This window comes from Sminthopsis crassicaudata, chromosome 5 (genome assembly GCF_048593235.1).
Source record: "Sminthopsis crassicaudata isolate SCR6 chromosome 5, ASM4859323v1, whole genome shotgun sequence".
NCBI lineage: Eukaryota > Metazoa > Chordata > Mammalia > Dasyuromorphia > Dasyuridae > Sminthopsis > Sminthopsis crassicaudata.
This window is the reverse complement of record NC_133621.1, coordinates 282,628,063-282,640,798: the sequence shown is the minus strand read 5'-3', so window position 1 is coordinate 282,640,798 and position 12,736 is coordinate 282,628,063. Positions and strand designations below refer to the sequence as shown.

The following is a 12,736-nucleotide window of genomic DNA, read 5'->3' as shown; positions in this document are numbered from 1 at the left end:
CTATATAAGAAATATTAATATTTAAGGAGGAAAAATATCAGCACAACTGATCAGTACTTTGAAAAAGTCTAAGAATATACAATATTTAATAACTATGGATTTTCTATCTCCAAAAAGGAAATAATTGAGAGTGTCTTCTCATATCTTTTCATTTCATTTAAGTTTTATCTTTAATAATTTTGTTACATTCATTTTTGAATTTTTGGTATATGATTATTCTTTCTATTTACATTATTGTAGTCATTGAGACTACTATTTTTCTTGATTTTTCTTACTTCACTCTGAATCAATTCTTTCTATGCTTCTCTCATATGTCATTTCTCATAGCACAGTAATATTCATTACATTCATGTACTACAATTTGTTTAACCACTTCCCAGTCATCATAAAGGACACTTTGTTTCTAATTCTTTGTTAATACAAAAAATGCTGCTATAAAAATATAGGTATTGATGGAGACTTCTTAGCAATAGCTTCCTTGGATGACTTACATGAACTGATGCTGAGTGAAGTAAGCAGAATTAGAAGAACATTGTACACAATAACAACAGTAGCAATGTTGTGTGATAATCGACCATGACAGACTTAGCTTTTCTCAGCAACACAATAATCCAAGGCAATTTGGGTTTTTTTTTTTCCTTTTTATTTTTTTTTTACACAGATACTGGAGTGTTTTGTCATTTTCTTCTCCTGTTCATTGTACAGGTGAGAAAACTGAGGCAAACAAGGTTAAGTCTTTAACTTAAAGTTAAGCCCAGGGTCACCTAGTTAGTAAGTGTCTAAGGCTGGATTTGAACTTGGGGCTTCCTGACTCCAAGCCTGGCACTCCATTCACTGTGCCACCTAACTGCCTATATGTGATGGGTTTTATATAGACCTAAAATGTATCTGCATAGTTGAATTCATGGGATTTGATGTGATCTCAGAAGAAAAAACCTTAGATTACATCCATAAATAGGAGAGATATAGATTCTTTTAAGAACCTCCAGAAAAGACTAAGAAGGATTCATCCAACAGGCAAGAAGAGTGATGACAAATAAATGTCATAAATCACCAGAAAGGAGAAACTATCCCAAAGGTAAGAGTGATCAGTAGTATCACAAGCTAAAGAAAGATCCAGAAAAATGAAGACAGGGAAAAGGCCATTGGGTTTAACAATAAAGAAATCACTGTTGACTTTGAAAAGTTTTATTTTTTGTGCATGGCAGAAAAGAAGTAAGTTGGGGGTAAAGTTGAAATAATTCATATAATCATTTTTTTCCAGAGGGAAAGGTATAGTATGTTATCTTAGGGATGGTATGGTCAAGTGAAGGTTAAGTAATGTTCATTTAATAAGTCTTTAATTCATAGCATATTTTTAATAGCAATAAAATTATTTTATTCAGGAATTTGGCATCTTTATTTTAAATATCCCTTGAAACTCTCAAAATTATGTGTTACTTTCAGTGAAAAATACATGTCACTGGCATGAGAAAAATCTCATCCTTTTAAGAAGCACAATAAGGATCATGATGCTAGAATTTGAATGTGATGGTTGCACACAAAGATAGACAATATAGTTTTTTTATAGAAATCTTGAGTGATCTATTTGTCATCTCTGTTGTCTTTTTAGTTTCATTTTTAAATGCTCTTAGGATGATCTTAATTAGGCTACATGCTGAGCTTTCTATAAACTGAAATTTTTCTCTCTACTCTTTTCATTTTCCTCTTTCCTTTTTGGGAAATGGTATTTTATTTTTTCCAATTACATATTTAAATAGTTTTAAACTTTCATTTTTTAATGTTTAATTTTTTTTCTCCCTCCCTTCTTCCCAAGCCCTTCTCCATAATGGCAAACAATCTGACATAGATTTTGTATGTGCAATTTATTTCACAATAGTTATATTGTGAAAGAAAAAAACAGAACCAAAGGGAAATGCCACAAAATCAAAGTGAAAATAGTATGTGTCAATCTGCATTCAGCCTCCATAGTTCTTTCACTGGTTATGGATAGCATTTTGTATTATGAGTCTTTTGGGACTGTCTTGAATCATTGTATTGTTGAAAAGCGTTAAATCAATCTCTCTTTTTCTTATTGATTTTTTTGAAGTTTACTACTAATAATCTTCTGTAATCCTTCCCTGTACTATTTTTACTGATAAACTTATATTCTACCATTGTTGCCCTCAGTTACAAAAGTTTACCACTTGGAAAGATCAAAAATTTGCTATGTGAAGTGATTTTTAAGTTGACCTTCCCATGCTGGCAATTCCTTTATATTTGTTAAAGTTCTGTAGGAAATTGTGATAGTCTTTGTCAATTCCTGTTTCTTTATTTTCTTATTTTTCAACATCAGTAGCTGGTCTAAATAGATAATACTGGAGATATTTTGAACCTGCTCTGTCTTTTCACTGTTATTCTTTAAACTTAGTGTGAATTTTATTCTTTTCATCAACAAAGTAATAGGCCAACTTTACACAGATGACTGATTAGGAAATTATTTCCCCATTGGTAACCAATCATTTCCTATTAAGATGTAGTTCCTTTCAATTTTTATGACTATGACTAACATTCATTCATCATGTTTAGTGTTTCCCAGCTCTCTTACTGAAGAAAGAATTCATGATATCTAAATTGTTTTTTCACTTTCCTATCCTTTATCTGTCTTTGCATTGAAGTTATTGAGTATTGAAGCATATGTTGAATTAATTTAGGGAATCTTATTTATTTCTTCATAGAAATTCTTTACTTTCTATTCAACAGATATTATCTTCACTCTCCCACTATCACTGCAAAAATGGAAGGGGCAAAAAAATACGAGGGACCCTTTTGTATTTTTGTTTTTAATATTCAGGAAAAATATGAAATGAAAGAATTTCAAAAATTCTGTTGGAAAGCCCAAGTAGTTTAATGAAGTAAACTAGACAGTCAGACTCTCTGAAATATAATTTGGACCTGTGATATGTATTTTTATGAGGATTATTGAATGAATTTCTTTTCTACTTTTTTTTTAGCTCCTTTCTTTACATCCTACTTTTCTAACTCTTGCTTTTGGTTCAGAATTGGAGGAAATGAATAAAACAGCAAACTCATCTAATAAAATTAGTTGGGGTAGAATAGTCAGGGAGGGATACATTTGCAGATCAAAGTAAAAATCTCATATCTAGCAAAATTCTACTTATAGATATATGGATGTATGTCTTTACTATATAAGTTTCGCAACAGGTTTTACCTGTTATTAATAATAATTATGATGATAATGAAGATGATAGCTAGCATTTATGTAAAACCTATTGTGTGGCAGGCGCTGTGATAAACATTTAAATATCATTTCATTTGATCTTCACAACAGCAACCTTGAGAGGTGGGTACTATTAAAGAGTTGTTGATCCTCAATCCATAATCTAACCACAATAGATTTCAAATCTTTTTCCACCATCTTTTGGTAATAGCTCACAAAATGTTAACATTTTGTGGTCTATGAGAATGAAGTAAAAGGCAAAATAGCCACAATCTGTTGCATTGCTAGTATAATAAGACATTTAAACAACATAATTGAAAAAAATTTAATTGTTCACATTGTCAGACAGATATCTGGTTCCTGTTCTATGTGAGAACTTCTTGGAGATTACAATTTGTACCACTGAACTGTCAAATAAATTTCCTGATTGAAACTCTGTTTTTGAAAGAGGAACTACTAGTAATAAAATAAATTATGTAAGCCATAAATAGATAGTTTGAAAACATTTGGATCCACCCATGTTTTACTTTCAAATATTACTAAGTCATAGCATGCTTCTAAACATAAAAATGTTACATAAAATATTGAAAATACATTTTGAAGATTGAGAATATGAGACAGATGAAAGTAAGTGTTTAAGTTCAAGCTGGTAAAATTGCATGTTCTTTTTTTTTTAAAGTCAAATTTGAATGATAACTGGCATTTATATGACTATTAGAACTTATTCTTTTAGAGAAATTCATAAAGTAGAACATAGAGACATATCTGAAGTATAGAAATTGAAAACAATAAAAAATAGTGATCTTATTCCACAGATTTTCCTATTTCTTCAATTTTTGTATCCTTAGTGGTAAATATGGAGTATTTTAGAAGGGTAGCATTTTTGGCGTGAGAACTTACCAAGCTCTTACCAAGCTTATCTATCTTTGGTGTCTACCCTACCCAACTCTCACCTGTGCCTCTAAGAAGCTGTAACATGAACAATGGCCACACTCTAGTAAAACCATTTTAGCAGAAAAGTTAAGCCAGGTTAAGGGTATCCAAAGGGCCTCAAGTCTATCAGTGAGTTTGGGTGACATCTACTCCAATTCAACAGTGAATTCAACAGATAGGAACAATTTGTTCCATGAAGACAGCTGAAGCAGGTACTGTGGAATGCTTAGAGCTTGGTCAGACATAAAAGTCCTCAGGGCCATCTACTGCATTCCAGACCATTGCCAGCCATCCTGACTTTGGTCTTGCCACTGAACTCCCAGGACCCAGAGAATCAGGCTGATGTCTTTGTGCACTTCTGCCTCATTAAATCCAATCCATACACGAATCAATGCATTCCCCCCATGATGTCATTGTTTCTCTTTGAAAATGAAGAATGAACAAGAAGAAACATCCTTAGCACATCCTTAGCAATGCTTCTTTGATCAATTGTTTCCAGTACTATGGGCAGATATTAAACATATCTTGTTTCAGCATATTACATCTTGTTATTTAATAGCCATCATGCAAACTTACCAACCTAGTTGGTTGGTTTTTTTTTATCTTCCAGCTATTTGAGTTATTCTTTATTTCTTTTTTTATAATTTTAATTATAACTTTTAATTTACAAAACATATGCATGGGTAATTTTTTAACATTGACCTTTGTAAAACCTTCTATTCCAAATTTTCCCCTCCTTCCCTCACTTCCTCCCTTAAATGGCAGGTAGTCCAATACATGTTAAATATGTTAAAATATATGTTAAATCCAATATATGTATACATATTTATACTGTTATCTTGCTGCACAAGAAAAATCGGATAGAGAAAGAAAAAAAAAAAAACCTGAGAAGGAAAACAAAAATGCAAGCAAACAATAACAGAAAGAGTGAAAATGCTATGCTGTGGTCCACATTCAGTTCTAGAAAGACAAAGAGGAAAGGCCTTGATCTTAGATAGATTTAACCTTTCACTGAAGTCTTCAGTCCCCAAACCCTACAGGAAGAGGCATCTCAAACTCTGTATATCCAAAATAACTCTTTATATGAATCCAATTCTCTTCTTAACCTCCTTATCTCTGTCAAAAGTATCACAATCCTCTCAATCCCACTCTACACATGCAAGCATTTGCCAGATACTATAGTTGCTCCTTGCATATCTCTAGTAGCCATACTCCTCTTTCCACAAATATAGCCATTACCTTAATTTAGGCTCTCATTACTTCTTGCCTATATAATTACTATAGCCTCCTATAGGTCTTTTTTCCTCAAGTTTCTCCCCATTCTACTCTATTGAGACAACTACCGATGTGATTTTTCCTAAAGCATAGCTTTGACTATGTTCACTCTTTGAAAGCAGGAATTATCTTTTTGCTTGCATTTTATATTGTCTGTGCTTAGCATTTAGTAAGCCCTTAATAAATATTTGTTGACTATCCAATTTGAATCTTGTGGGTTAGCCTGTCTTTATATGAATTGTCATGTACATGAATGACACATTAATGGAACTTGATGATTTTTGAGCATGTTCCCACACTGGTCAGAGCACTGGACCCAGAATCAGGAAGTCTCTTTTATAAAATTTTTGTCATAACATAGTTTAGAATATGTTCTCAGGTCTCCTATTCCTGGAAAGTGACAGGAAATAAGAGGGGAAATGAGTTCTATGAGTGAGGGAGAGACTTTCTGAAATTTTTGTTTGGACACAATTCCAAAAAGGAAATTAGGAAGTCCTAATTCCTCTTTCTTTGTGTCAAAAGTCTCCTGGATTCTATGAGAACAGAGATCCCAGGGTGGGGAGAGTCTTAGGCTCTTTTTTTTCCCCTTGCATAGGAAACTTGTTTGAGACAAGGCTTTTTGTAAAGATATGGATGAGAAGTAAATATCTGGACTTTATGCCTCTAGCCTTATCTTACATCCCAGAAAATCCTCCCCTTACCTTCCTTTGGCCTTTATCTCATTCTCAACTCAAAAGAAGATGGTTTTATTCTTTTTCCAGTGAGGAGAGATTAACTGAAGCATTTATTGTACTACTTGTTATAAAGTGCTTTTGTGAACTTGGTAAATTTTAGAGATGAGAAATGAAAAACAAACAAAAACAGTGAAAATACTATGCTTCAATTCATATTCAGTCTCCATAGTTCTCTTTCTGGATGCAGATGGCATCCATCCCAAGTCTATTGTAATCTGCAGTACATTAAGAAATAAAATACCTACACAAACAGTTATAATATGAGGGAAAATATGATAAGTGCTGCCAGAGAGGTACAAAAAGAATGTTAATGGAATTTGGAGGAGTTAACATTTAAGCATATCCTCAAAGAATGGATAGAATTTAAACAGTTGGATACAGGCAGGAAGGACACTTTCAGCAAGAATAGGATAAGCAGGGATGTCAAAACAATGAAGGATGAGAGGATTTTAGGAAATAGTGATATTCTTTAGAGCAGGGCTTCTTAAACTTTCCTATTAGTGACTCATTTTTACCTGAGAAATTTTTATATAACCCAGGTATATGGGTATATAAAATAAGCATACAGATCAAATATTTGCTGATAATAAATCAGAATTTTATGACCCCCACAAAACCTCATATGGAGTTGTGGACCATAGTTTTAGAAGCTTAGCTTTAGAGCCTCTGGCATATAAAGGAGATTTGGAGGAGACAAAATGGAAAAAATAGACTGAAGATAAATTTGCAGAAGGCTCTGTGTGCCAATGCTAAGTTTCGATTTTGATATGCCCTGGGAAGAATATTTTCTATATTTCTCAATCAACTGTGTGACTGTAAAGATACTATAGAAAATCATTTTCAAAAGCCTTCTGTTTTCTTGTCATTTCTCATTAAGCATACCTTCAATAAAATATAGATAATTTGCATTAAGATTTTAAAGTGAGAAAGTAATCATATGGAGCAATAGCTATGTACATCATTTTGATTACTTGTGGGGTAAATTTGTGGATTTTTCTCCAAGAGACTGTTACCACACTAAGCCATCAGAGGAGAATTTCAGGTGGAGAATCTAGTGGCTCTCTGCAAAAGCACAGGATATCCAAATATGTCCAATATGAAGTTTTTCTAATGTATCATCCCATCTGGATACTCCTCCAATTTGCATTTGATCTTTAGGTAAAGTTCTTACAGGAAGATAACTATTTCAGGTTCAAAGAGGTACACTGTAGGTGTGAACTCATAAATACATAGCTCACTGCCAGTATGTTTCCTATTAAACAGAGAGGAAAATAGATATAATTATAGTAAACTTTACTAAATTTTGTTAAAAGCATCAACTATAAACAACCCCCTCCCCATATAACATGGTATATCCTCACCTGTATATATACTACATCTGTGGAAAGACTGGCATAATCTCAGAACAAACTGGCAATGATGCATTCACACAGGAGGCATGGCAAGGTACCTAACGCATGTACTTAAAAGTAGGAAGACCTTATTTCAGATCCCATTTCAGACAGGCTCTGGCTGTGTGATACTGAGCAAGTCATTTAATCTCTTTGGCAGTTTTCTTATTTGTAAAATGAAGAGATTGGACTGAATTCTAACATCCCTTTAGTTCTAAATCAGTGTGCTTATGATTCTTTGTATTACTTCAACTTCAGTACTGAAAGGACCTACTATTATACTTCATAGAGTTTTCATGCAGATCCCCTCATCTCTGCTGAGCTGGTCTCAGAAGGTCTGTTCTCTGGATTGTCAAGGATTACTTCCTTTGGAGCCCACAGTTGGCTCCCTTTTCATCTACCAGAAGACACTTTCCTAGAAGTTGCTTCCTCCCTCAAGTAACTACCTGTCTTTATTCATGTCTGTGTAGAACATGAGTCTGTTCTCTGCTGGAATCGGTATCCCTTGCTTCAAAATAACATGCTCATTGGGGAGGAAAGAGGTAGGGGAGGAGAGAGAACTATATTAAATGATGGTGAATTAAAAATCATTTCAATGATTGAACCAAAGAACAGTCATTAATAGGTTGATGATAACAGAGGCACTATATCAGGGTCTTTGCTGTTCAACATTTTTTAATCAAAGACTTGAATGAAGAAAGAGCATACTTCTCAGATTTTCAGTTGACACAAAGCTAGGAGGGGTAACTAACACAGTGAATGAATTATGAACCAAAAAGATCTCAACAGGCTAGATGGGGAATAAGACTGATGAGATAAAACTAGTATAAATAAATATTGTCTTATACCTGAGTTAAGAGCACAATATTTTATCTTAAAAAAACATGAAGTGTTTTTTTAATAGTTTTTATGTACCAGATATATGCATGGGTAATTCTACAACGTTGACAATTGCCAAACCTTTTGTTCTAATTTTTCCCCTCCCCCCCCAGATGGCAGGTTGACCAATACATGTTAAATATGTTAAAATATAAATTAAATACAATATATGTATACATGTCCAAACAGTTATTTTGCTAGACAAAAAGAATCGGACTTTGAAATAGTGTACAGTTAGCCTGTGAAGGAAATCCAAAATGCAGGCGGACAAAAATAGAGGGATTGGGAATTCTATGTAGTGGTTCATAGTCATCTCCCAGAGTTCTATTGCTGGGTGTAGCTGGTTCAGTTCATTACTGCTGTATTGGAACTGATTTGGTTCATCTCATTGTTGAAAATGGCCACGTCCATCAGAATTGATCATCATACAGTATCATTGTTGAAGTGTATAATGATCTCCTGGTCCTGTTCATTTCACTCAGCATCAGTTCATGTAAGTCTCTCCAAGCCTTTCTGAAATCATCATTTCTTACAGAATATTCCACAACATTCATATTCCACAGTTTATTCAACCATTCTCCAGTTGATGGGCATCCACGTAGTTTCCAGTTTCTGGCCACTACAAAGAGGGCTGCCACAAACATTCTTGCACATACAAGTCCCTTTCCCTTCTTTAAGATCTCTTTGGGATATAAGCTCAGCAGTAACACTGCTGGGTCAAAGGGTATGCACAGTTTGACAACTTTTTGAATATAGTTCCAAATTGCTCTCCAGAATGGCTGGATGTATTCACAACTCTACCAACAATGTATCAGTGTCCCTGTTTTCCCACATCCCCTCCACCATTGTGCATTATCTTTCTGTCATTCTAGCCAATCTGACAGGTGTGTAGTGGTGTCTCAGAGTTGTCTTAATTTGCATTTCTCTGAAGAATAATGACTTGGAACATCTTTTCATATGACTAGAAATAGTTTCAATTTCTTCATCTGAGAATTGTCTGTTCATATCAATTGGAGAATGGCTTGATTTCTTATAAATTAGAGTCAAATCTCTATATATTTTGGAAATGAGGCCTTTATCGGAACCTTTGACTGTAAAAATGAAAAACATGAAGTTTTAAGGGAAAAATAACTATAATATGTAGAAAGAAAAATCATCAATAAACTTTTAAAATAGATATTGGGATTTTAGGATACCTTAAGTCCAGTATGTATCAAATAAAACTACTAGAACCTTAGGCTACATTAAAAGAAGTAAAGAATGTCCAAATAGAATGAAGAAGAAACAGTCCCATAGGACTGGTAAAACAAAGGGAAAAGGTGTTGTAAGAACCCTATTTGAGGAAGGACATTGGCAAGCTGGAGCAAGTCTTGAGAAAGAGAAAATGTTGAAGGACTTTAAGACCCTTAAAGAATCTATTCACATCATCATAGATTTTTAGAGCTAGAAGATACCTCATTGTGACTCTGCTTGAAGAACTCCCTTCTTTCCTGAGGCAGCCCCCACTTGTGTGTTCACTGCTTCAGTTGTTTCAAAATTTTTCCTGACTTTAAGCTTTAATTTTCCTTTGTGGCTTCCACCTATTGAGGATTGAGGTACTCTAACAGAGTTTGGGGGGCCCCAGGCCAGTGTTTTAGATTTTGTGAAAGAATTCGCAGTCCCATTCTCCAAGTGAGGTTTTGGCAAAAATGGGTTTATTTTCACTGAGCAATTTCAGTGGGCTAGGATGCTGATTAGGAAGATAGCAAAGATTTGGGGTACAGGGTTCAATTTTATTTAGCTTTCTATGGGCCCGGGATAGAGAGCAATCTCTGAATGGCTAATTTCTAGGTCAATAATGGGTGGTGATTATTTCCCAGGCCAAGATCTCCAAATGAATTGAAGGTTGGGATTATTTTGGGAGTTTCCTGAAGCCAAGTGGGAGGATGGGGAGGGGTTGAGATTCAAGTGGGGATCATTTTAGGAGTTTCCCGGAGACCAGGTGGCCCTCCCTCCCCCAAAGATCAGGGGCACACAAAGTCTTATTACATCACATCCATTGCTCATTGTTCTGCCCTTTGAAGCCAAATAGAAGATGTCTAATCCCTTTTAGCTTTTCTAATGTTTGAAAACAACCATTATGTTTCTTTTCATATTGTCTTCCCTTCTCAAGGCTAAACATCCTTATCATCTTTCAGCCAATTCTCATATGATGTGGACTAAAGACTGTTTGCTATCTTTCATCTGAAGAACTATCCAACTATCAATGTGTTTTCTAAAATCAGTACTAAGAGCAAAACACGTATTCCAAATATGGCGTGTCTAGGCCAGAGTAAAATGGGAATTTCACTTTCCTATTTCAGGAGGCTGTACCTCTCTTAAGTAGCCCAATCCCAGACCAGTTTTTTTGTCTGCCATATCATATTACTGACTGACATTGAGCTTGCCAGCCACCAAAACTCTTAGTTTTTTTTTCCAAACTGCTGTCAACCCATGCACCTAACATTTTTTGTATGTGAAGCTAAGTTTTTGAACCTAGGAGTGAGACTTTGGATTTATATTATGTCGGCGTCTTTTTTGGATTCTGATTGTATATAGGATTTTTAGAGAACTCTTCTGGCCTGGTAACATGAATGCCTTTATTTAAGTCTGATAAAAATGTGAAGGGCCAAGTGCAGGTCACAAGTGCAGGACAGTAGTCCACTGAAGAGCACCTTCAAAGTTGGGATCAAACCATTAATGATGGCTTTTTTAATTCAGCCATTCAACTATATATACATAAAATCTTGCTATGAGTCCACAAACCTTACTGGTCATGCTGGAGGAATTAATTCTCCCTCCCTTGATGAGGAGAAGTTGGTAATTCACTCCTTCTCCATTTGCTGAGGTGTTTTTTTTTTTTTTTTTTCTCCTTCCGAACTGAACATATCAACATAACTCCCTTATGACTTTTATTCCTGGGGCTTTTCAATTGTCTCCTATATAATTAAGCATAATCTGATCTTTATCTGACTGAGCAGCATCTTGAGGGCCAGAACTGCCCTTGGTTTTTTATCCCCAGCACTTAGCACTGTACTTGACACTGGTTAACACTTAATAAATGCTCATTGATTGATTGAGGTATGAAAACTAACATGTCTGCAATATTATTTCAATATTCTCTCCATCATTTATTAATTAGGAATTTTGTCTCTTCACAAAGGCAGCAGTATTAAAAATACCCCAGGCTTGAAAGGGCGAAAGGGTCATTTATATACAGACATGTATCTCTTTTATGTGGGATGGTGGCCCTTACCCAAATTAAAATCAGAGACTCTCCAAGTAAATAAAAGCAAAAAAGGAATTTACTATGATCTCAGGAGAAAAGGCAACTCCCAACAGACAAGGTGTCAGTAGAGCAGTGCAAAGCCCAAACTGCAAAACATAAGATTAAATAGACTAGAAGTCTCCATCCCCCTGAACACTCTAAACATGGAAGTCCATCTTAGAAACAAAAGAATACTAGTAAATAACTAACTCTTAATTCAAATTTCCCTAGAGAATTGCTATACAAGGAGATATTCTTGATTGTTACCTGAATTCCCAAAGCCATCATCACCCATAAAATAAGTACTTAAGTGCTAATTAAGAGGTAGTGGGAAGCAGGAGGAAAAATGTTCCAAGACAATTGAACACCTGCAACTTTTAGCTGTAGTTCAACTTGTTATTGCAAAATATCCAATCACAATTAGGGCATAATTTAAGGCCATATTCCCATGAGAACTCTTCACTCAATTTATCCCATACATCTTTAAAATACACAATGTTCTTGCGGTCCATCATGAAAACTAGGTAATTCACTAAAGTATAATTTTTCTTTGGTCATATCAACTGATGAGAATAATATAATATTTTTATTATAGCTTTTTATTGACAAAACATATGCATGGATAATTTTTCAACATTGACCCTTGCAAAAACTTCTGTTCCAACTTTTCCTCTCCTTCCCTCCACCCTCTCCCCCAGGTGGCAGGTAGTCCCACACATGTTAACTATGTTAAAATAATATGTTAAATACAATATATGTATACATATTTATACAGTTGTCTTTCTACACAAGAAAAATAGAATTAAAAAGAAGGTAAAAATAACCTGGGAAGAAAAACAAAAATGCAAGCAAACAATAACAGAAAGAGTGTAAATGCTATATTGTGGTCTCCACTCATTTCCCATAGTTCTTTTGCTGGGTGTAGCTGGTTCTGTTCATCACTAATCAATTGGAACTGATTTGGATCCTTTCATTGTTGAAGATAACCACTTCCATCAGAATTGATCCTCATATAGTA

General features: G+C 34.6%; 1 protein-coding gene across 3 annotated transcripts in view; it reads left to right on the top strand.

Moving 5' to 3' along the window:
• The window catches only part of NTN4 (netrin 4), a 231,211-nt gene that overhangs the window by 10,856 nt on the left and 207,619 nt on the right, over positions 1–12,736 (top strand). Inside the window, exon 1 of one of the 3 annotated variants that reach the window (XM_074271307.1) lies at positions 10,011–10,027. The exons of the other annotated variants lie outside the window; for them this stretch is intronic. The gene's annotated coding sequence lies outside the window, so the exon portion shown is untranslated. Of the gene's footprint in view, positions 1–10,010; positions 10,028–12,736 lie in introns of those variants that run through there. 3 annotated transcript variants of the gene reach the window in all.